Here is a 25,611-nt window from a genome sequence, read left to right on the forward strand (position 1 = left end):
CTATATTCTGAATACTAAGTGTCATCCTCTCTTCAGTGAAAGTAATTTATTTTGAATATATTGTTTAACAATTAGGGTTATATGTAAATCTTACACTTTCATGTACATTTCTAGTAAACTATTCTGTTTTTTAATAACCTTGTACGAGACAATGAGCAATGAGCCATCTGGCCTGACTAGTGCTACTCTGAAGACAGACAATGAGGGTGAAAAATGCAGTGCTGTCCTCAACTAGATATTTAATTTCTTGCCCTAATGCATGGAGATGTGCCACGTACTCCCTGCCTCCCCAGCTGCCCTCAAATCTTGAATATTCATTTGTGTAAGAAACAGACTTTTCTCCAAGTGAAAGTCAATTTCAAATCTCCACATACTAGATCAAACTATTTCAGCCATCAACAAAAGGAACAAATATTACCAGATTATCCTCTCACACTGATATAAATCAAAACTGAATCCATTAAAGTCAGCAGAGTTGCAGTGGTATAAAAAACATAAGAATCAGGCCAATAATTTTTAGTAAGTACCTTGGTCTCTCTTGCCTTGATCTTTATATTATTCCACACCTAATGCAATCCTAAAATCATTCACTTCAGCTTGATCTGATATATAATTCTCAACCCACCACATTCACTTAGCCTTTCTCCAAATCCCACTCTGATCTTGTCATCCTTGCACTGGCAAAATGCCCACTGATTTCATAGGGAGTTCTATTTGAGTGAAGATAATGGGTGAAATCCTGGCCCCATGAAAGACCAAACTCCAATTGACTTCAATAGGGCTAGGATTCCATCCTCAATGTGGCCACAGTTCCTCTCCTCCATTTTTTATGAAGATTCAGAAATAGTTGGACATTGGTGCTAACAAATATTAAGTATTTAATATGAAGACTCTCTTTTTTAATCAGAAAACCAGAGTAACTGCAACAGTCAGAATCTGTTATGCTAGGAACAGTCATCTATCATGTTAGCATAAAGGATTTTATGAGATGTCTCTAGTTTACTGATGGGAATCTTGCAAAATGAGCATCTTCTGTGCACAGAATTAATTAGACAATCCAAGTCAGCCTGCTGGATCAAGCGAAAGGTTACAAATACCAAACCTTGATTGCAGGGAGGGAGAGGTACAGGGAATCAACTTCAGGGCTGACTTTTATTAGGGAAAGGAGTGAGCCAGCTTTAATTAGTAGAAAAGAGATGAAAAAAATTACTTCTTGATCAAAATGAGTTGATGCTGCTCCCCCAGGAACAATGTAGGGAAAAAACATGTTACATGGAACAGCTGAAAGTCATAAATCAGATATTTAGGGTAAAACCCTAGTCCCACTGAAGTCAGTAGCTATTTTCCATTGATTCCAGTAGATCCAGGATTTCACTCAAAAGGTAAAATACTCTTTTAATAGTAAAGATAACAGTTGTTAGTTTCTAAAAAAAAAAAATTCAGGTTGGGATGGCACTTTATTAGAACAAAATATAAGACTATTTTTATATATAAGCTACAAATAAGAAACAGAGGGCTACTGCAGACTATGAAGGAGTCATAATAATATTTAAAATCATAATACTCGATTTTCTGTCTTAAAGCTGATCCATGGCATGAAATGCTATGGAGTCACTGAGATACGAAGTGTAAACCTGGAGAATTTGTGGTTGTGTAGCATGGCTATCAGAAAGAATACATTTCAGGTTAGAGGGTTGTCTGTAAGCAAGAATAGGTTTTTCTCGGAAGGCCGCTGAGAGTGAGGGATCATTTTCCAAGATGGGTTGTAGATTGTGTATAATGCGTTGGAGGGGTCTGAGTTGTGGACCATAGGTAACAACAAGAGGAGTTCTGTTATTTTCTCTTTTGGGTCTGTCTTGAAGTAGTTCATGTCTGGGTATTTTTTTGGCTTCGTCAATTTGTTTTTTCACTTCCTCAGGTAGGTATTTCAGTTTTAGGAATGCTCTGTAAAGATCCTGTAGGTGATTGTCTCTGTCTGTGGGGTCGGAGCACATCCGGTTGTATTGTAGGGCGTGGCTGTATACAATTGATTGAAAAATGTCTGGGGTGGAAGCTGGATCATCCCAAAGAGATACTTGAAGTCACCTGGAAACAAAAGCACTGTGACTGAAGAGAGGGGAAGAAGAACTGCTGGACCCAAGCTAAAAAGGTATTTGGCCTGTGAAGGCCCCTACCAAAATAATATGTAGGGTGATAATATTATTATTTGCAAGCATTTGTTTTAGTGAATCTAGCTTAACCTGTGTCCTTTCTATTTTTTTTCTTAGCAACCTGCTTTGTTCTGTGTGCTGCCTCTTTAATCACTCAAAATACACCTCTTCGTAGTTAATAAACATAATTCTGGTTAATCATATTTTATGTAATTTCTAATGGGGGAGCTGTGTGTATCTTATTGTACATAGCGGAAGGAAGGAATTTTTCTATAACTTTGGGTTTGTGCCCCAAGGGGGGGGGGGCAGGTGAAAGTCTGGGTGCTATAGTAAATCCCTCAAGCTGAATCATCCCAGAGATGATCTCAGTGTCTGTATCAACAGCTGGCTGTGGCTTGCCTGTGTACTTTGCTGGTGGAGGCTTGAGAGGGCCCAAGCTTACTGAGGCTACATCTAGACTACAGGCTCCTTGCACAAGAAGCTTTTATGGGAAGAGATCTTCTTCAAAAACATCTTGCACAAGAGCACGTCCACACTGCAAAAGCACATTGAAAAAGCAATGCACTTCTGAGAGAGTGTCCAGACTGCATGGACATGCTCTCGAAAGTAAGCTTTGACTGCTATGCACAGAATGGCCACCAGGGCACCTGTGCTTTTCCTCTTTCCTCTTTTTGCAGAAAAAAACCCCTCTTCCCTGTCCTTACATGCCCCTTTCACAAAAAGGCATTCTTCCTCATACAATGAGGCATACCTACACTGGAAAAATCCCTCTGTTCTTCTGATTTTTTTAAAACATTTATTTTGCACAAAAACATGGAGGTGTGGATGCTCTGTGAGGTTTTTCTGGAAAAAAAACCCTGCCATTTTTCTGACAAAAACTCTGCACTATAGACAGCCTGAGAAGACAGACTCAGTGGTATCTTAAGCACCTCCATTAGCATCCCAGGGCTCCCAAACAGTCACATTGACACCTGTGGCTTAGCCCATAAGGCTGCAGGACATGGCCAGTTTCTCCTATGACAAATAGTGTTATCCCAGACAGTGTAAGCGCAGTCCGTTATTTTAAACAGTTTATGAATTATTTTGTTCTACCACATGTGTGAGGACTATCAAAGCTACTCTAAAACCTAAAAGAATAGGTGGTGGGGGTGATTGCCCTTAATCAGCCACTTGTAACCAAACCATAAGGGCATCCCCTCCTGGAGAGGTATGGAAGTACTAGTTCAGACTAGATACTCCGTAGACCAACAGACAAAGAGGACTTTTGGATAAGATTTTAACCTGGCTCAGAGCCAAAATGTTTGAAGGACTTACCTATTGGCTGCGTCTAGACTGGTAAGTTTTTCCGCAAAAGCAATTGCTTTTGTGGAAAAACTTGCCAGCTGTCTACACTGGCTGCTTGAATTTGCACAAGAACACTGACTATCTAATGTAAGATTGTCAGTGTTCTTGCGCAAATACTATGCTGCTCCCATTCGGGGAAAAGCCCTCTTGTGCAAATGTATTTGCGCAAGAGGGCCAGTGTAGACAGCTAAAAACTGTTTTGTGCAAAAAGCCCCGATGGCAAAAATGGCGATCGGGGCTTTCTTGTGCAAAACCGTGTCTAGATTGGCATGGACGCTTTTCCACAAAAAGTGCTTTGGTACAGATGCTTTTGCACAAATCTAGACTCTCTTTTCCGCAAATGCTTTTAACAGAAAAACTTTTCCATTTAAAGCATTTGCGGAAAATCATGCCAGTCTAGACGCAGCCATTAAGTGCTATTAAGACTGATGTGTTATCTCTGAGTATGTGTATAGGAATTAGTATTGGTTTGATATTTTTGTGTAATTCTTAAGAATGAATCTTTGCTTAAGAGCTCCGTGGTGACTTTTGTAATTGTAGGCTGCCAACAGTGTATTTGCCAACAAAGAGAAAGCAAAGCCCAGGTGCTTTATTCAATCTAGCTTGTTGAGGACATTGGGCAGTTCCCTGTATACACTGCAACCTGGAAAAACCCTGATCAGAAGGGAGTAAGCTTCAAGTCTCTGCCCAAGAGAATTGATAGCTAAAAGCCTTGAAGTAGGTGCCTTTGGTGGACAATGGCAGTGTTATCCTGAAAATGTGACCCTTCCTAACACATGAGTGTTCTGAGGTGAAATGTTAAGTATTGTGCATTGGGTTGTACATATAGCTCTTGTTGTTATAGTAACTGAGTAGGCCACTGGGGTCAGCCCAGCTAGTCTGGGCTTCTGCTAGTGAGTTCTGTGCTATGCAATAAAATGGACACTTGCAACTACTCAAGCATTTCCACTGATTTCTTCCTATACTGTGAAACTCCCCACAACATAACATTAAGTGTTGGATAAATATTGGATGAAGTACTCTGAACTCTGAGCAGCTGACAGTTTTCTAGAAGTTACTAACACATAGCACTAACTGTTGTATTTTTCTCAAACTTTACGAGCGTCATCACTAGTTACAAAAGCTAGTAGACTGTCTGGAGCGGAAGCCTTTATTGAAAATGCCAAGGGGAGCTCAGAGCTCTGTATGTTCTGTCTTAAGGTCACAGGAGAATGTAAGTTGAATTTTTCATGACAGTCTGGTGTCACAGGAAAAATGAGACCAAAAAAAAAAGGAAGAGAGAGCTTTCCTTCTCTAAAAGAAAGTTCAAATAGCAAAGTGTCATCAGAAAGTCCTGCCTGGCATACTGCAGAAGCAAATACAGTGTTCCCCTTGCTTTCCCAAAAAGTGCAAGCAAAAAAGAAGGTAAAGTTTTCAGTAGAACTTAAGACTAACAATCTTGTTTAAATGGAAGGTCTGAAAATAAACAATCCTAAATGTTTTGGCATAAGAAACTGGGCTAGTGGGTTTTTTTTGGTGGGTTTTTTGTTGTTGTTGTTGTTCTTTCTCTCCAACAAATTAACATCAGTGTTATGTTCTTTCACAGATAAAGTGTAAGAATTTAATCTTGATTATCGTTTCAATCAAAGGCAACCAAGAAGGCACAGATAAAAAATCTTCAGAAGAGAGCACAGTGTGTCTGACACATTCTGTAATATTAGCCATTTTGAAATAATCCACAAGGAATGCCTGTTTAGGAATGACCTTTATTGTTAGTGGTGCATTACACAGAAAATAACCTCAGGGTAATGCAGCTACAAAGAGGCTGCAGGAGCCTGCAAACTCAGTAGAACCAGTATGATTCCTTAACATCAATGGAAACCACATGTGTTTGTGGAGCATAATTCCATGATAATTTCTGCAGGGCCAACAAAAGAGGCATGTGTGATGCTGATCAATGGCTCTATTTGCCCAGACACCTGGTACTGTAACTATGAAGCTATGGTAGTTGCCACGGGAAGTGGGTGGTGTGTGAGCTTTAGCAGCCTGCCCATGGGCTATGAAGGAAGACTTTGGCACCTCTGCTACTTCCTGCATAGTTCTATTACTTGGAGAGAGACCAATAATTTGGTATTTGCGTAAGTGCCAGAATTTAGCCCTAAGAATAACACCGTAAAGAAAGCTACCATTAAGAAGGCTTGCCTTATCTAGAAATGTACAAGCTTTGGTGATCACATACAGCTCTTTAAATAACATGCCATATATTTAAAGGTAATGAGCCAAATTCCCTTTTCAGTGGCACAGGTGCAATTCTTAGGGGTTTTTTTTGTCCTTGTTCTTCAACATATTTTTCCCTAATAAGTTTTAAGTGGTAGATTTACTCCATTTTCATTTTTCCTGCTGGGATGATGTGAATATGCTTTGCTTAAGGAGACTGATGAGAGTTGAGTCACCCTACCTCTTACACACATGCTGGACAATAGGTGTTGGCTCTTTTTTGCACTCTTTAAAGAAGTTTTCCCGGGATCACAAAAATTAGAGATGGGAAAAGTCTATAACTTAAATAAAAATAAACATGGATTTTGCATTTAATAAAATTTAACATTAATATTTGCAAGGTGTTTTGGAGCAAAAGGGAGCTAGCAGAGTGCTAACTATTGATGACTGTTATGTATTGTTAAATCATTTACTCCAGGTTCACCTTTCCAATTTGCATTGCCTTATAATGTATTTTAAGCAAAGGGAAAAATTAACAACAGGAAATTATTTGAAACCAAATCTCGGGGATACAATGCACTCTTCAGAAACAACTTATACCAACATCTGAAGAGAGCATGAGTCTGGGTCTCGAGTTCTGCTTTGTATTCCCCACTCTGCCACAGGGTGACTTGGGGACACCGATCCTTGTGTCTGTTTCCCCATATAGCAAAATGGGGTTAATGATATTGACCTCCTTTGTAGAGAGCTTAAAGAAATGCTGGGGGAAAATGCTATATAAGAGCAAGGTATTAGGAATAAATAATAATCATATCTCAGAACATATCGAAACACTAGAATGTTCTTCAAAATATTATATTTTTCTTTTCATTATTTTATTTATCCTAGTAAATCCAAATCATTTCCCTTACTTTCTTTATCCAAAACTTAGGCCCTGTTTTCACAAAACACTTGAGTAGGCACTTAGACCCTAATTCTGTAAAGGCACATAAGTGCCACCATTTTCTTATTTTGTGGAATATTCAGGTAAGTGGATATTATTTCTCAGGGAAATAAAGAATAAATACATGGTGCCTTGTAATAGCCAAATAACATACCTCCCCCTCCCTACCCACATACAGACAGGTTCTGTATCCTTCAGATACGCAGAAGTCTCCTTCAAAAGAGAAGGAATGTGGAGAAGGCCCTGAAGTCTGAAAGTTATGAATAGTTTTACTTAAAAAAAAAAAGTTAGTTCAACTTTGCTCCCTTTAATTCTTCTTCTGAAGAAGAAATTAGACTCTATCATACATTCTTTATCCAGGAAAAGCTCCCAGTGACTTTGGTAGGAATTTTGCATTGGTAAAGGCTGCAAGACTAAACCTAGTCTTACAGAAATATAGAATACAGTTATCCATACAATTTTAGATGCATTGCACAGGAGATCTGAAGTAAGTTATTCAGAGCAGGAGGAAAATGTTCCATAGAATAAGTTTGTGTCTAATAATGAATTAGGACTGTCTATACACCTCTATATTCTTCACAACTTTTGAAGTGTTGTACTTTATTGATGAATAACAGGTTCATGGCATAATAGCATTGTTTTTTCTAATGCAAACCCTGAAGATTGTCCAACTAGCTTCAAAAGTTTGAAGGGAAGTCTTTTGTTTTATTTATGCAATGCTGTGAGATTTCTTCTAATTATTATACTTGGGGTTGGGGGATTTTTTTTTGCGGGGGGGAGGTAATAACGTTGGTATTTTGGGGGGGTGGGGTGGGGTGTTTTTTTTTTTGTTTTTGTTTTTTTGCACAAGTCAGAGGATAGACAGAAACCTAGGGCCAGGGCTGGACATTGACAACCTGCTGTATGCAAAGTCAATCTAACTCTAATCTCAAAATCAGCTTGGAAAAATAATCATTTTAATGATAAAGCTTTTCTCTTCACATCCTCCCAGAAGCGCTCTGGAAGCCACAGAGCATTACAACATAATTAAAATTCAATGAAAACATGAACATCCTCCCGTCATCTCTCGCCATCCTCATTAACATTTCAAATGAATGAAACCAATTGAAGAGATTCACTATAAAAAAGGGAGAAAAACATAAAAGAAAAGAGGATAATTAATGCATGGCTGATAGTGGGGAAAAATCCCCTGAAAATAAAAAGTCTGAAGGTGTTCTTTGTTACTGGAAGGGGATAGACTGAAGTAAATATCAAAGGGGAGTGCATCTCACTCATTATGCAAAGAAGTTGACTTAAAATGTAACAGATTCCTAAAATGGAATGATCTTGAGTGTACATACTAATGGGCAAAATGTATGGTGAAAGTCTCAAATAGACCATAAGCTTACATTAAAAAATAACAGCACTAACCTTCTGTCAGGAACTTATTAGGGTATGTCTACATTGCATTGTTTTTGGAAAAACGTCACTTACATCCGCACTGCAATCATGTTCTATTGAAAGAACAGAGGGGGTTTTCGGACATTGGTAAACCACTTTCTATGAGGAAGAAGTCTTTTTCTGAAAGAGCTCTTTTGGAAAAAGGCATGTGTGGATGGGGAAGAGGGAGTTATTTCAAAAGAAGAGGGGAAAAGCACAGGTGCCCTAGTGGCCACTCTGTCCATAGTAATCACAGCTTAAATGCAAGAGAGAGTCCATTCAGTATAGATGCTATTTTTCAAGAAAGCAGATTGCTTTTTCGATGCGCTTTGGTAGTGTGGATGCTCTCTTCTGGAAGAAGTTTTTCCAGAAGATATCTTCTGGAAAAGCTTCTTCCAAAAGAAGCCTGCAGTCTAGACATAGCCTTAGAAGCCAATGCAAGGAATACAGAGACTGAAGTATTATCATTCCAATCAATGAACAAATATTCTACTGCATTTGATATTATGAGCATATCACAGATAAAGAAGATCTCACTGCACAACTACAAAACTTTACATATTAAGCATGGCTTTCCCTGAAAGGTAATTAATTGTCTGTCTGTTATGATATCAGGATCATGAACCTCACTCATTGCCTCTTAATACATCTCTTCATTTTGGGGGGAAATGAAATAAAAGGCTAGCTTCATGTCAAGATAACCTCTATTCCAGAGGAAGAATCTCTGCACATCTCCAAAATTTGTAGTGTAAGGAATTTGGGCTGAATAGATAACACTGTGACTAGTTATACTATACACCTTATGATAGCCCCTTTCTGCTCCAAACTCTTGAGTGAAAAGAGAATCCCTGCTAGCTGCAGTAATTGTAAGATTTATATCTAGCACTTAATGACCCTTAGAGGTTCCAGTTCAGAAGATTACAGGTACTGAATGCTATAGGATCTGTTCATTGGAATTTTGGACCCTAAATGTGCAAGGAAAGTCTACATTTTTGTCACTCATGCAACCATATGGACTTTGAGGAGCAGTGTCCAGACAGATTTGCCTGTAGGAAAAAAATAAGCTGGAGGAGTAGCCATTCAGTGCCCTTGGAGATCTGCAAGGAGGTGGAATTGGACCTACCTAGAAGCAGAGGAAGGAAGGCCACTGCCTGAATGGACAGCAACAGTAAGGCTGGGGGGGGGGGGGTGGTTACAACAATCATATTGTGAGACTATCACCAACATGCTCCTTCAGCTGCACAGAGAAGCTCATACAGTTCTCCTCTCTCCCTTCCTTTTTTTAAAATGAGTAGAGCAAGCAATGGAGACCATGGAACTGAATTCTTGCATGATCATTTGAATTATCTCTGACACTTTGCCCTGTTGATGGGGTAGTTCAAAGCCTTCTCCTTCTCCTACCTTCTGTTGCAGAGAAAAATCTCAAAGAAATGTGTGGCCTTTGAATGTTATTTCTCTCCTCACGAAGCTGTTTTCAGCTATTTCTCATTTCTCTGTTCTTAGATCTCTCCTTTGTTGTGAAACATTCTCTAGGAACTGTTTATTCCAATAATAAAATTAATTGCTTGGTGGTTCTGGGTTCAGCTGTTTATTTTTACCCTCTCGCTTCACTCTTGGTTAAGTAGGTGCCATATGCACTGTGATAGTGCAAACAAATATGTGTTCCTGTGGGTGTGCACTTACTCACTCTGTTATGCACTGGTGTCTATTTGGGAATTTCCATTCACTCAGTGCTCATGCTGCCTCTAAAATAACTTTTAGAAATAAAGCTTATGAATTAATCATTGTTTAATTCTAATGAAAGCTGAGCTGTGCTAGATCCACTCTATCACCTGCTACCTATTTCTGTCATGGGCATTAAGACTGCTATATATAAAAGGTTGTTTTTTTTTCACAAGTACAGGGAAGGAATTTTCACTTTGAAGAAATAAACCTGCTTTTTGCAAGGAGAGACTGGTATGGTAGCAGCAAGTATATCTGTCTGAGACAATCTGAATTTTGTTTGTGTGTGTGTGATGCTCTTACAGAGATGTACATCAAAACCAATATCTCATTACAAAGCGCATGAATATATGTAGTTCCAGTTCTGTTGCTAAATGTCAGCTATCAAAAGCCTTCGTAACAGCCCTCTTATGCTCTTCCCACCAGAAGAAGAATGGTCCTGCGATTACTATGCTAGACAGAGATCTGGGCTAAAGACCTACTTCTACTACAGACTTTCCTGTAAGATCCGAGCCCTGTGAATGGATCTTCAAAGGTGCATATGTGGTGCAGCATAGGGGAGATGCTTGAAGAATTGGAAGGGACCTAAGGAAATACTGAAGGGACAGAGGAAAGAGGGGTATCAATAACTGTGGGCATGTCTATTCTAGAAAATTATTTCAAAATAACTAAATTTGAAATGACTCCTGAAATAACTATTTTGAAATAAGCTTATTCCCTGAAGGAAGTAGGAGTGCAGATTTTGAAATAACCAGCTCATTCTTCTTCAAGTGATTGCTCATGTGCATTCCAATTTGGGTGTGTATGTGCAGCATGCACGTGCCATCAGAAGTTTTTCCCTCTGCAGTACCCTTAGGGCCAGCAGGGGAGCCCCCTGGAGTGGCGCTGGTATATCAGCCCATATATACCCCTGCTGGCCCCCTCACCCACTCAGTTCCTTCTTACCGCCGTGACGGTCATTGGAACAACCCTCAGCTCCTCATAGTGATCGTTGTCTTCTGCATTGTTCTTCTCGTTCTTTCAATTAGTCTCCAGCTAAGTAGCTGCTAATTAAGTTAAAGATGCGTTCTTGTTTTCTGTTTAGTTACTCCCGCTGTAGAGCGCCATGCACCCACAGCACGGCATGCCTGAGCAACAGTGTCGGAGGCCTACACCCTGTGGCAATCCCCATTCATCGTGTCTAATGTGTCTGGGGGAGGCTCATCTTACAGAAGCCTGCAAGATCTGTAAGGCCTTCAAACCCCGTACTAAGTGTGAGAGGGAATTGCGCCTCAAAATCCTGCTAATGGAGGCAGCTCTCAGGCTAGCATCGGCATCGGACCCAGCACTAGCATCGGTGCGGGACAGTTTTGCACACCGCACATCTCTGGCACCACAAAGGTCCTGGCACCGGTCCCAGTCTCCGGCACCTCAGAAAAAGAGGAGACCTAACAGGGGCCGGTCCCTGTCCAGATATGCGCTCTCCAGCAGGGCACACGGTGCCGACGAGTCTGGAGCCCAGGCCTTCCAGATTGGGTGGACCTTCCTCCCAGAGCAGGGAGATCAGTCCCATGGAGGACTTCCCTAAGCCCTCCATGCCAGAGGCCTTAGAGGCAGCAAGGGTCCTCATTGACTCCTCTTCCTCTCCTCCTCCCACTCTGGCACCCCCTAAGCGGCACGGGTAGAATCGGCACTGGCTCCCTTCTAGGGCATCTGAAAGTCCAGTGCAGGAGGTTGAAGGCCACCGGCCACCCCTACCAACCCCAGCAGCACCGCTCTCGGCAGCTGCCACGGGGACATCCTTACTCTCACTGCCACTCCAGGACATGGCACTGGACTTGTCGAGATACCACCGTGAGGCACCACTACCAGTCTAGGGGACCCTGGCACCTACCTCTGCGTGGGATGCCCGTGCCGCCATGCCACCACCTCCTCCTCGGCACCACGAGAATCCGGAATCCATGACCAGATAGGCGATAGCTTCATTGTCTTCACCTCGGTCTGCCTCGAAATATTTGTCCAACTCCGAGGCAGAATCCACCTGGCCCTCAAGGGGTTCCCGGTCCCATTCACGGCGCCGCGCCTGCTCTCGGCACCATTCCCGGCACCTCAGCCGTCCTCACCTAGTTCCAGTGCCAATGTTGCAGCAAATGTCGCCCCCACAACCTCCGGGCCAGTGGCCGTTCTGGACACCTTGGGCATACCACCAAAGCCAGGGCATAGATCCACCCAGGCCAGGTTCCGTCTCCTCAGGCCCACGAGCTCCTCCTTTGGCGACACTTCTAGCTAAGTCCTCTACTTCAGGCCAGTAGCTACCTCCTGGTCAGTTATCTCCAGGTCCCGGGGGGAGCGCGGCTCCATTGAGCCAACCTCCCCGTTCCTCGTTCCTAGGTTCCTCGCACTTGTACGCCCCTGTGGGAGAGGTCCAGAAGGGATCGTCGTCCTCTTCTCCAGATGAGGCCTTAAGTGATTCCATACCACCCCTACCCTCCATGGATGCTAAGGCCCACCAGGACCTTTTCCGTGCTTGGCCCAAAGTCTGGGGGTCCAGGCGGAGAAGGTGTTTGAAGACTCGGACCCTACAGTAGACATCCTACACTCCAATGCTGCCTCGAGACTGGCTCTTCTGGTTAATAAAACTGTAGCCAAAATTTCTAAGGCCCTGTGGCAAACCCTTGCATCGATCCCCCCGACTGATAAGTGAGCCGAAAGGAGATACTTTGTTCTCTAAGGGTATGTCTACACTACCACCCTAGTTCGAACTAGGGTGGTAATGTAGGCAACCGGAGTTGCAAATGAAGCCCGGGATTTGAATTTCCCGGGCTTCATTTGCATAAAGCCGGGCGACGCCATTTTTAAATGTCCGCTAGTGCGGACTCCATGCCGCGCGGCTACACGCGGCACGGACTAGGTAGTTCGGACTAGGCTTCCTAGTCCGAACTACCGTTACTCCTTGTTACACTAGCGGACATTTAAAAATGGAGGCGCCTGGCTTTATGCAAATGAAGCCCGGGAAATTCAAATCCCGGGCTTCATTTGCAACTCCGGTTGCCTACATTACCACCCTAGTTCGAACTAGGGTGGTAGTGTAGACATACCCTAAGAGGGCAACGACCACCTGTTTTTCTCACCCTCCCCTGGGCTCCCTGATGGTACAAGCCATCAACCACAGAGAAAGACAAGGCCAACCCGTTGCCACCCCTAAGAACACAGAGACCAAGAAGACTGACCTGTTAGGCAGGAAAGTCTATGCAGCCGGGGGTATCCAGTACCGCACCACCAATCGGCAGGTCCTCTTGTCACGTTACACCTATAATACCTGGGCATCCATGGACAAGTTCATGGACCTGTTCCCCAGGGACTCCCACTCAGAGTTTAAGGCTCTCCACGAGGAGGGGAGAGTGATCTCCAGAGCAGCGCTTCAGGCTGCTCTCAACGTAGCAGATGGTGCTGCCCGGGTGATAGCCACAGGTATGGTCCTACACCATGGTGCCGGGTTCTGGGGTTCCCCCAGAGCTCTGAAACGCCCTCCAAAACCTCCTGTTTGAGGGCCCTTCCCTCTTCTCTGAATAGACTGATCAGAGGCTCCATGGCCTCAAAGATACACACACTACCTTAAAATCCTTGGTCATGTACACTCCTGCTACTCAGAGGCGCACTTTCACAAATAGGAATGTTCCTAGAGTGCCCCCTCAGGCCCCACATTCTGACTTTTCCCATTGTAGGAGCAGGAGTGGTAATGGCAGGAACAACAAGCACCAACCGCGCCTGGCTCCTGGCTCCTGGCAACAACCTGGGGCCCCCCAACAAACCTATGCGCCCCCATCAGGGTTTTGACGGAACCCCCGAGGGCTTCTTACCAGTCTCTCCACTAACTTTCCAGGACCATTTATCCCACTTCCTCCAAGCCTGGTGATCTGTTACGTCGGACTGATGGGTGCAGGAAATAGTGGAAAGGGGTTACGTAATCCCTTTCCACTCATCCCCTCCTTCCCAACCCTCTACCCTGTCCCTTTTCAGGGACCCCTCTCATGAGCCTCTGCTTCAAGAGGAGGTCCAACATCCCCTTACGATAGGGATGGTAGGACATGTTCCCCCCGAGTTTTGGGGGAGGGGGTTCTATTCCTGTTACTTTCTGGTCCCAAAGGGGGCCTCCATCCCAGCCTGGACCTCAGAGCCCTCAACTCCTTCATTGTCAAAGCAAAATTCAAAATGGTAACATTGACGTCCATAATCCCCTCATTAGCCCCTGGAGACCAGTACGCTGCCCTTGACTTAAAAGATGCTTGCTTCCACATTTCAATTGTCTCCCACCACCACAGGTTCCTCCAGTTTACTGTGGGCCCGGATCACTACCAATTCACGGCCCTCCCCTTCGGTATTTCCATGTCCCCTTGGGTCTTCACCAAATACATGGCGGTGGTGGCTGCTGTGATCAGGAAAAGGGGCGTCCAGGTTTTCCCCTACCTAGACAACTGGCTCCTGAGGTGGAACTCGGAGGCGCAGGTGAGAACCCACATCACCATAGTCCACACGCTCTTCAATGACTTAGGCCTCCTGCTAACCCTGGATAAATCAACTCGAACTCCCACCCCAATAATAGAGTTTGTGGGCACCAACCTGGACTCTGTCACCAAGATCCTCTCTACCCACCTCCTGGTTTTGCACAATAGAGACGGCAGTCAGACTGCTCCAGAATTTCCCAGTGACCACTGGCCGGGCTTGCATGCGCGTCCTGAGCCTCATGGCCACCTGCACTTATGTAGTGCAGCACACCAGACTGCGCATGTGCCCGCTACAGATGTGGCTATCAAGAGTCCACAACCCAGCCATCTGCTGTTCGGACAGAGTGGTGATGGTTCCTGCTCCCGTCCTCCATGCATTGGACTGGTGGACACATCAAGCAGAGGTTTGCGTGGAGGTCCCATTCTCCAGTCCAGTGCCGTCCACTTGCCTTGTCATGGACGCGTCGGACACCGGCTAGGGAGCCCATTTAGGAGACCTACTGACACAAGGTATGTTGTCTGCAGATGAGATCTCCCTGCATATCAACATCAGGGAGCTCTGGGCAGTCCGACTGGCTTGTGTGGTTTTCTTTCCCCCATCTCAGGGGCAGGTCTGTCCTCATCCTGTCAGACAACACGACAGTGGTTGCGAATATAAACAAGCAGGGTGGGGCCCGTTCTCCTCGCCTGTGCTTGGAAGAAATTTGCCTGTGGGACCTCTGCATCGGGGTGTATATCCACCCAATGGCCTCATACCTCCGGTGTTCCCAAAATGTCCTGGTGGACAGGCTGAGCAGATCCTTTGCGGGACATGAATGGTCCTTGAAGTGGGAGGTAGCTCAATCTATCTTCCGTGAGTGGGGGGGGGGGAGGTTTCCCCATCTAGACCTATTCGCCACTGGGCAGAACAAGAAGTGCCCTCGGTTTTGCTCTCTCATGGGGCAGGGATAGGGTTCTGTAACCCGTTGCCCTTGTGGCCACCTCGAGTTCGGGTGGCCCACATCCTGAACAGAGGACCGGCCTCCTGGCCTTCCGCCCGATCGCGGTTTCCGGCCGACCGTGTGGGGGTGTCGGAGCCTGTGCTGGCCCGCGGGCGCCGGGAAGGGGGCTCGGGCCCTCCCTCACTCCGAGCCTCGACCCAGGGCCCTAAGACGGGGACGCTAGTCCCTAGTCAGTGGAGGGGGCTAAGTTCCCCCAAACCCTCCACTCGCGGGGTACACGGCCCCGCCCTGGGTCGCTTCTTCCCGGCCAGATCCCCGTCACGTTCCCCAGCGAGGAGACAGACTCACCCGGAGTCCCTTCCCCCGGTGGGGCATCTGCCGCCGAGGTTCACGCGTCTCCCGTGGGCCTCCCGGTGAGCCAGGGTGCTTCCCCCTTTCTGCCCACGGCTGGTCTCCTTTTGAATGGCCCGCTCCCCTACTGACGCCGGGGCCGGCGTGGTCCCGTGACTCCAGGCCCTGCCCCTCCCAGCGTCCTCCCCGTCGCCTCCCGTGACGTCATCGGCAGGCGCCGGGTGAACCAGCGGGCCGACGGCTGTCCCGGCCGTGGATGCTGCTCCTGGGTTCCCCGTCTCAGTGCGGGGCGGCGCGGACAACGTGCCTGCCCCGTCACAGGTTCCCTGGGAGAAGCTCTCCTCCTCCCTTGGCCGCAGGACCTGCTGTATGCCTTCCCGCCATTCCCACTAATTCACAGGGTCCTTCTCAGAGTGCGGGAATTCAGGGTGTCCCTGATTCTAATCGCCCCCAGATGGCCCAGGCAACACTGGTTCACAACCCTCCTCAACCTATCATGCAAGAGAACCATGACCCTCCTGCTGCTTCCAGACCTGATATCTCAGGACTCGGCCAGGCTCTGCCACCGGAACCTGCACTCGCTGCACTTGACAGCATGGAAGCTCCATGGTTGATGGCTGAGGAGCTTCAGTGCTGAGAACAGGTTCAGGAAGTCCTGCTGGGTAGCAGAAAGCCCTCCACTAGGACCACGTACCTCGCTAAGTGGAGGCGGTTCTGCATCTGGGCTTCCCAGAAGGGGATGCACCCAAGGCGGGCTATAATCCCCCTGGTCCTGGATTACCTGTTGGATCTCAGGCTCCAAGACCTCACTTCCTCCTCCATCAAGGTTCACTTGGTAGCTATCGCGGCCTTCCACCCGAGGGAAGTGAGGAAAACCCTGTTTGCTAACCCAATGGTCAACAGGTTTCTGAAAGGGTTGGACAGGCTCTACCCACATGTCCGCCAGCCCATCCCCCAGTGGGACCTAAAGCTCGTCCTTTCGAAACTTATAGGACCCCCATTTGAACCGTTAGCGACATGTTCCCTCCTATACCTATCTTATAAGGTGTCTCTCCTGGTAGCACTCACCTCTCCCAGGTGAGTATCCAAACTCAGAGCGCTTACCTTGGATCCCCCCTACACAGTGTTTTTCAAGGACAAGGTTAGGCTCCACCCCCATCCTGCTTTTCTGCCCAAGGTGGTGTCTTCTTTCTACACCTCCCAGGATGTTTTCCTGCCAGTCTTTTACCCCAAGCTGCACGCATCTGGGAAAGAACAGGCTTTACACACTTTGGGTGTGCATAGGGCATTAGTGTTTTATTTAGACAGGACAAAACCATTCAGGAAGTCACCAACTCTTTATGGTCATCGCTGAACGGGCGAGGGGCCAACCTATGTCCTCTTAGCGCATCGCCTCCTGGATAACTGCTTGCATGAAGGAGTGCTATGCCCTGGTGGGGGGTACAAGCCCCACCCCTTCGAGCGCACTCCACAAGAGCCATGGCAGTCTTCACCACTTTCATGGCACAGGCTCCCATCTTGGACATATGCAGAGCTGCTACATGGTCCTCTGTCCATACCTTTTCCAATCACTATGCGCTAACACATCAAGCCAGGGAAGACGCTGCCCTAGTCAGGGCAGTCCTCCACTCCTCTGTAGCTTCAACATCCGGCCCTCCTCCACAGGTTCTGCTTTGGAGTTACCTAAATTGGAATTCACATGAGCAGGGCTCGACAAATACATTTATCTACTTGCCTATGGCAAGTAGATTTCAGCCGATCGCCCTGTTCACCGGTGGTCCGCGCATGCGCAGTGCGGGTCTCACGCATGCACGGTGCGGGGCTGGTGAGTGGTTTTCACCATGATCATCGAGCCCTGCACACGAGCAATCACTCGAAGAAGAAAGAAAAGTTACTTACCTCATAACTGTGATTCTTTGAGATGTGTTGCTCATGTCCATCCCAAACCCCACCTGCCGCCCTCAGTAAGAAGGAACTGAGTGGGTGAGAGGGCCAGCAGGGATATATATGGGCCAGTATACCAGTGTCACTCTAGGGGGCTCCTCTGCTGGCCCTAAGGGTACTGCTGAGGGAAAAACTTCTGACGGTGCATGCACGCTGTGCGTACACACCTAAATTGGAATGGACATGAGCAACACATCTCAAAGAATCACAATTACGAAGTAAGTAACCATTCTTTATTTCAAAATAATGGGCTTGGTAGCGTGGATGCGCCGCTTATTATTTTGATTTGAAGGGGGTTATTTCAAAATAATTCCCAGCGTACTGGGAGGGAAGAAGGAGCTGAACAGCAAGAGAGGAACAGAGCTCCACATGCCAATTTAAATCAAAATATCAGGTTTCAGCAAGATCCGACCAAAATTCCTAGTTTGACTGAGAAGTGGGGAGATTAAGTTACTACTCGGAAGTCATAATCTGCTCAGCTCAAAATCCCATAAAGGACCTTCTCATTTTGTTGCCCAATCTCTTAGTTTTGTGAGATCTTTTGGAAGTTCTTCATAGTCTGTTTTGGTCTTAACTATCTTGAGCAATTTAGTATCGTCTGCAAACTTTCTGGAAATGTAAGTACACCATGTCCACTGGATCTCCCTTGTCCACATGTTTGTTGACCCCTTCAAAAAACTCTAATTAGTAAAACATGATTTCCCTTTACAGAAACCACGTTGACTTTTGCCCAACAAATTATGTTCTTCTATGTGTCTGACAATTTTATTCTTTACTATTGTTTCAATTAATTTGCCTAGTACTGACCTTAGACTTACCGATCTGTAATTGCTGGGATTGCCTCTAGAGATCTTTTTAAACATTGGCATTACATTAGCTATCTTCCAGTCATTAGGTACAGAAGCTGATTTAAAGGACAGGTTATAAACCATAGTTAATAGTTCTGCAATTTTACATTTGAGTTCTTTCAGAACTCTTGGGTGAATGTCATTTGGTCCTGGTGACTTGTTACTGTTAAGTTTATCAATTTGCTCTAAAACCTCCTCTAATGATACTTCAATCTGTGGCAATTCCTCAGATTTGTCACCTACAAAGGACGGGTCAGGTTTGGGAATCTTCCTAACATCCTCAGCCGTGAAGACTGAAGCAAAGAATTCATTTAGTTTCTCTGCAATGACTTTATCGTCTTTAAGTGCTCCTTTTGTATCTCGATCATCCAGGGGCCCCACTGTTTGTTTAGCAGACTTCCTACTTTTGATGTACTTAAACATTTTACTACCTTTTGAGTTTTTGGTGAGCTGTTCTTCAAACTCCTTTCTGGCTTTTCTTATTATATTTTTACACTTAATTTGGCAGTGTTTATGCTCCTTTCTATTTACCTCACTAGGATTTGACTTCCACTTTTTAAAAGATGCCTCTCTCACTGCTTCTTTTACATGGTTACTGAGCCACAGTGGCTCTTTTTTAGTTCTTTTACTGTGTCTTTTAATTTGGGGTATACATTTAAGTTGGGCCTCTATTATAGTGTCTTTGGAAAGTATCCATGCAGCTTGCAAGGATTTCACTCTAGTCACTGAACCTTTTAATTTCTGTTTTTAACTAACCCCCTCGTTTTTGCATAGTTCCCCTTTCTGAAATTAAATGCCACGGTGTTGGGTTGCTGAGGTGTTCTTCCCACCACAGGGATGTTAAATGTTGTTATATTATGGTCACTATTTCCAAGCGGTCCTGTTATAGTTACCTCTTTGACCAGATCCTGCACTCCACTCAGAACTAAATCGAGAATTGCCTCTCTCCCTGTGGGTTCCTGTACCAGCTCCAAGAAGCAGTCATTTAAGGTATCAAGAAATTTTGTCTCAGGCACCAGACGTGGCTCTAGAAATTGTACCACAATTTGGCAAGGATTTTGAGTGTACATATAAGTGTAGCTCTTTCAGCGTCTACATATCTAATTTTATCTCTTCTATTGCCCATACTTTACATTCAGATTTTGTGGAGTTGCTTTATATACAGATGGCATTATAAAACAATGGAATCTGTTCTAAAGGCGCACCGATTACTTAAAGGTTCTGAGACTGTCCAAATGCCAACATCTGAGATTTTTAAATATCAAGACTTTAATCTTCTTTTTCTAATGATGTCGACAAAGGTTTTTTGGGTGAGTGCCAAGTACTATTAATATCACAAAAAATAATCACCTTTTCCTCTTGGTGCACATCTACCTGCTGCCTCTCTAACTTCAGATTTACTGCTGCTGTTCCTGCTAAATGCAGGGCCTAGAGATGAGAATACACAGGAGCTCTTAATACCTGAACAAGAAAATGTCATCCCCGCTTTAAAGCATAAGACATAAATGTGACTTCATCAACAGGGAAACTTACTAGTCACAAAATGCTGTCAAAAGTACTTGGTAAACAAAATGAAAAACAGAAAAAAAATTGCTATAACCTCTTGCTTGTATTGTGGTTCTTGAAAAAGTAATTGGCACATTTTTAGATGGCAATGTGATTTTGAAGATAATTTCCTTTTAGGTGACCACTAAGGAGCTTTACAAAAGATGATTCCTAAGTGGAAGTAGTTTTCCATTAAAGATACAGTAAAATTGTATTGATTATGACTGAAGATAGTTTGAGATACTCTGTTAAGACTGGAGGTTGCCTGTACAGTTTTCATACAAACGACACTGCCATTTATGAGAGACAAGCTTTCAAGCTTGCTCAGAGCTCTGTGCAAGCTTGAAAGCTTGTCTCTCACTAACAGAAGTTGGTCCACTAAAAGGCATTACATCACTTACCTCATCCTTTTAATATCACAGGACCAATGTGGCTCCAACACTGCATATTCCTACTCATATTATATATGCAGGATATAAGTGCAGGGAAATAGAGGAATGAATGTGGAATGCAATATATTGGAAATAATGGAAATGGTAGTGAGCTAGATTTCTATATTCACATTTTAGCAGGGAAAAATCTTGGGAAAAAAAAGAGGGAAGGGGGGGAAGCAAAATGTCCACAGTGATTCAGAGATGAGCTGATATGGCCTGACTTATATATTGATTTTTGTTTCTGCTTAGCAACATGACTTCATAGTGATTATATAAAAATACAAAGGAAACTGAAAGCTGAGGTGTTGCTTTTCTGTCAAAAACATCAAAAATTATTCATGGAAATGTAATTGAATTGGTCTTTGGACGTTCTGATATTAAAATGCAAAACTATTTGATCAGTGGAAGCTAAATGTGAGGGCTTCCTTGTTTCTGAATTAGGCTTCAGTCTTTAATTTAACTAAATAAATCTGTGTATGGAGTCCTGTTCAAACATATCACAGACAGCAAACATTCTCTTTTTGTTGAACAAAATGCAAAAGAGATAGTGGGTGGAAATCAGCCTAGAAAAAACACACTGTCCATAATAGCCTATTGCAGATAGGAGAGAGTTAATTAAAGAGCTGTAATATTTTCAAGGAAAGGGGGATATTTTCATTGGTGTATTTCCAGATACTGCAGCAACATTATTAGAAATGTATCCTCTGAAAGGGGCTCTAGGGATAGTTTAATAAATGTGGCTATTGTGGGAAGAATACCGAAAAGATTATTCACAAACATTGATTTCAAACTTCAGACAAATGTGCCTTTGTTTTATTTATCCTTTTGTATTTGCTTTCCATGCATACTGTAGTTGAATAATTTCCCTGGAAGGCTTGATTTTGCTAGTAGCTGAATATTAGCATCCAGGAAGGGGTAAAGTGCCTTCAACTTCCATTAGAACAAGAGACTGATCCTGTAGAAAACTGTGTTCCATTTTGTTCGCTTCTTAGGGTCAGGCCCCAGAGAACTGTGCTCTGCTTTTGATGGTTTACCTCAATCTTAGCTATATAGCATCTTTCTTGTCTTCTCTGGATCTTTGCCATGCTGATAGCTAGAGACACTGCAGCATTTCATATGATGGGAGAGAATAAAATCGAGGCTTATTTAGCATGAAAAAGATGAGTTATAAGGGTGCTGAGATACTGTATTTAATATGAAAAGGAAACTGATCATTCCCTTTTCATGCTACCCCATAATGCAGTTTCAGAATGAGTCATGCAGTGACATTTAAAGCAGGCATGTTTAAAAGTAATAAAGGGCTATATTTTTTTTCACACATCCTGTAATCACCTTGTGGGATTTATTACCAAAGACAGTCATGGAGACAAATGCTAGGAGCCACACTGTGGCCTATTACACTTGCTCCTTTTAGTCTGCCCATCCTCCACCATTTTGACCCACTCACCAAAGTCCCTTCAAAAGCGAATAAGAGGTGAAATAGCCATTCCTCATTATTTTGTCCAGTTATGCCAAACTTTGAACATACCAATTAATTTCTAATTCCATTCTCCTTTGTTTTCAAGTATTGATCTTATAATGGTGTTTGAATGGCATCAGCAGAAATTCTTGTTTAGACCACTTCTGGTTTTTTGTCTTTAACTGTTGCTGACTTAAACCAGAATTGCTCAGGTCCTTAATTCAATTTATTTTTGTTTTTTTGAAAATGAAATTAAAATGTACATGCTTCATTTAAATCATTGCTCTGGGGGTGTGGCTGGGAATGAGGGGGTCGGTATGCAGGCTTCCCCAGGGAGAGAGAACTTCCCCAGTTCCCTCACACAACAGCAACTTTAGGCCAACTGAGAAGTGCCTCTCTATGGATGCTGCAACTCAAGTGAGCACAGCCAGGGGAGGGGTACATGGTCCTGGCTGGGGCAAGGCCAGCAGGTTCGTCTGTCCACTGTACTCCCCAGTCAGTGAGAACTGCAGCAAACTATGCGCTTTCCCCTTGCTTTTTGACAAAGGGGGAATAGCCAGAAATGTCCCCATATGAATTATAGGGAAAGAGATTCAGCCTCACCTACCCTCCTTAAAGGACATGTGGGAAGCTCTAGGTTGGGGCAGTCCCAGTGGGGACATGCCCCTAGCCAGTCCCTTTCACCTGCCTGGTGATTCTCTCTCTCTCTCTCTTTTTTTTTTTCTTTTCTGTATGCGTTTTATGAGAAGCATTTCCCTAAGACAGCCAAATCCTTACCTTGCTTTAAATTATGACAAGAGGAAGCTGTATACTGAATTTCGTCATCCTTGCTCTTATCTTTTAGGAGGAGTTCTTGAACAAAAAGATTTTATGTAACTTTTTTTTTTTTGTCACATGGGACAATTTAGAGCATAGGTCTCTGTATAGCATTTGTCTAGTGTAGTGGGCACCTGTTCCCTGACTGGACACTGCTTCAATAAAAATGTTAAGTTATAATTAAATAGTGGAGACACAAACTACTTACCACAGGATTCTGGAAATTTCTGGCTTCCCCATTTTACAGTACTGAGCGATTGAATGGTTGCATTATGTTTTTTTCCTATTGAAGTATCAGTTATAGGACAGCCTGGGAGCCAAGTGCCAGACTGCATGGACTGCTATGGAAAAATTCTGTAGTGTTATTACTGTATATTGGGAACAAAAAAAGTTTAGTTTGAAAAAGTAATTTTCTTTGATTATCACACAACAAACCAGCCACAGTAAAAATACTTCCTATTTAAATGCATCACCAGCAGTGCTCATTGAAGTGTCATCTATTGTGTGTATCTGGCAAATATCTAATCAGTAAATCTGGTTGTCATGAATAGCTTTCTTAGAACTATAATTGGTTTACCAATGCTGACACCTCATCTCAAGAAGTGTTTAAAATCTGTGTTCTAAAACTCAATTATGTTTTAGTAGCTCAAACAGCTGGATCTTAATTTTCAAGCTGGATCTTAATCATTAATTATAAATCAGCATTTGACTCTTTAGATTAAAGTATACACATACTCATTGAAGGTATCAGAACCTAGGCTATATGTTGCTAAGTATTATTTTACAATACAATTTGGATAATACTGTATATGGAGATGGAAATACCAATCTGTGGAGGAGTGAAATTCACAGGCTGGCCTTGGCTAACCTTGCACAGGTTTAGCTATACCAGTGTAAACTCCTGAGTGAAGTAAACTCTTCTTTCAGTTTACTGTGGCTTATTTCAGTTTGTTGATCAGAACCAGGTTTCTAATAAACAACACCAAAATAAGCTCAGTTTAAAAATCACCATTTGACTCTCTACATAGGCTGTTAATCTGGTTCAAATAAATCTGTTTAAATTCACATCTTTTAAATAATGTATCCACAATTAAGCTAATGCAAACCGACACATGAGCAAATTCTCAGACACACTGAAATGGAACCACCGAAATGGTTCATGATAAAAGCTTAGCTAGATGGAAAACACAGCAACTTCCTAGAAAATAGAAGTGAAAGATATTTAACCTTTTCTCCATCCTCTGAATGAGGAAAACTATATGTCATAACCTGAAGGGTGTCTGGATAAGTTAACAATGGTTGCTGTAGGTGACTGGGTATTACTGTGTAGGGACTGGAGTACAGCAAAACTACCATGTGGCAGTGCTGTAGTAAAAAACAATCTGCATAAGAGAACTCATGCATCATCACCTGTATCTGTCCAGATCTAATAGATTTGCATTAGAGCCAGTGGAAATATATTTACACATTTTTTTTCATGGAACATTTTTCAAATTGAAAACTATGGCAAAAAAATTTCATTTTATGCAAAACTGTCATTGATTATTTAAATTGAAGCCATCCTTGAAATGATTAATGACTTTTGTTCACTTAAAGCCAGGCAACTTTGTTAATTTTTTTCATTTTCTTTCACTTTTCTCTCAAAGTGAAATGGCTTTCCAGTTGTTTCTTCTTCCTTCCTTTTCTCTCTTCCATGACACATCCTTTAAGTGGAGGTTAAGAAGATCTTACTACTAATTTTTATGGCTGGAAAGCAATATATAAGAAGTGTTTGTACAAAAATTGTCCTTTTTTTAAAAGAGAACTTTTTCATGAAGCTTTTTAAAGAAGCTTTTTGCTAGATTTTAATTGGTATTTAATCTATGTTTAAATGTTTATAAAATAATTTTCCATCTATAATTGTATTAAAACTTTAATAATTTCATAAATTGTCATACAAACAGTATGACTTGTTAATTAAAAATATTATTTATCACAAAATAGTAAAATAAAATGGGTTAATTTCAAATCCTGTGAAACGGAAACAATTCACAGTAGATTTTTCACATTTTCCTATTTTTTTAACAGGCTCTGTTGTTAATATTAATCACAAGAACAGCAAGTGAACCTTCTGCATGCCACCTTTTGGCTTTGTTCTTTCCTCATTAAAAAAAGCCACTGTTCGTCAATTCCCTCTGTGTTTTACATAGTCCTGCCTGTGCATTTTCCATGCCTTTTGGTTGAATTAACTTCAAATGCTAAGTAAACAAAAGTCTACAGGTTGCTAAGAATGGAAAGATTAAGGTTGTTCACCAACTGCTTCCTGCTTGTATACATTGTAGGCCGTGGGTAATGTGTGGTGTCATTAGGCCTGTATTCAATTGCATGTGTGGCTGGGAGGGCATGTTTGTGTTTCATTTATTCAGATACTGTAAGACATCCTCAGTGTTCGTTTGCAGGAGAACTGAAAATGTGTCATGCGCTATTACACAAGCAAATGTAATGCCTCAAAATAAACATGCACTATTAGTTTTCAGGCAGTAATTGAAGTAAAAACAGGTGTTTCCTATATTCTGTGTGATTGCCTACACATATGGCTTCTTTTATATTATTCTTCAATTGCTTTGTAGTGTTAGTTCTAGCCAAAAAGAAATAGTACTGATTACAAAGAGTGGGGTTTAACAGTGTACTTTGGTATACAGCCAAATTAAATCTAAGCAGGATAGTCCTTTTAATATTTAAATAATTAAACTAACTGAGCCACTGCACAAAACTCTTGAGCCACCAAATTGTTTTTTTGTCACTGTAGTTGTTTGATTTCTTGATGTTTTGACTTGGCAAATTTAGACTAAATGTAACAGCTGTTATGAAGTATCCTCTATTCATGCTCCAGAATCAATAAAAAATACTATGGACACCAATGGCCATTTTAAATATTCCAGTGGAAAATTTAGTTTTTCTTTTAAGTCATTTAGCTCTTCTAAGATATCATACTTGCTTTGTAGCATCAGTGACATGAATCTCAGTGCTTATAGT

At 43.0% G+C, this 25,611-nt stretch overlaps 1 protein-coding gene across 1 annotated transcript in view; it reads left to right on the forward strand.

Annotated features, from left to right (window-relative positions):
• Positions 1 to 1,248: 1,248 nt before the first annotated feature.
• PCSK1 (proprotein convertase subtilisin/kexin type 1) overlaps positions 1,249 to 25,611 on the forward strand; it is a 69,555-nt gene continuing 45,192 nt past the window's right edge. Inside the window, exon 1 of the mRNA XM_075932104.2 lies at positions 1,249 to 1,382. The gene's annotated coding sequence lies outside the window, so the exon portion shown is untranslated. The remainder of the gene's footprint in view (positions 1,383 to 25,611) is intronic.

This window comes from Pelodiscus sinensis, chromosome 6 (assembly GCF_052426305.1).
Source record: "Pelodiscus sinensis isolate ZL-2025 chromosome 6, ASM5242630v1, whole genome shotgun sequence".
Taxonomy (NCBI): Eukaryota; Metazoa; Chordata; order Testudines; family Trionychidae; genus Pelodiscus; species Pelodiscus sinensis.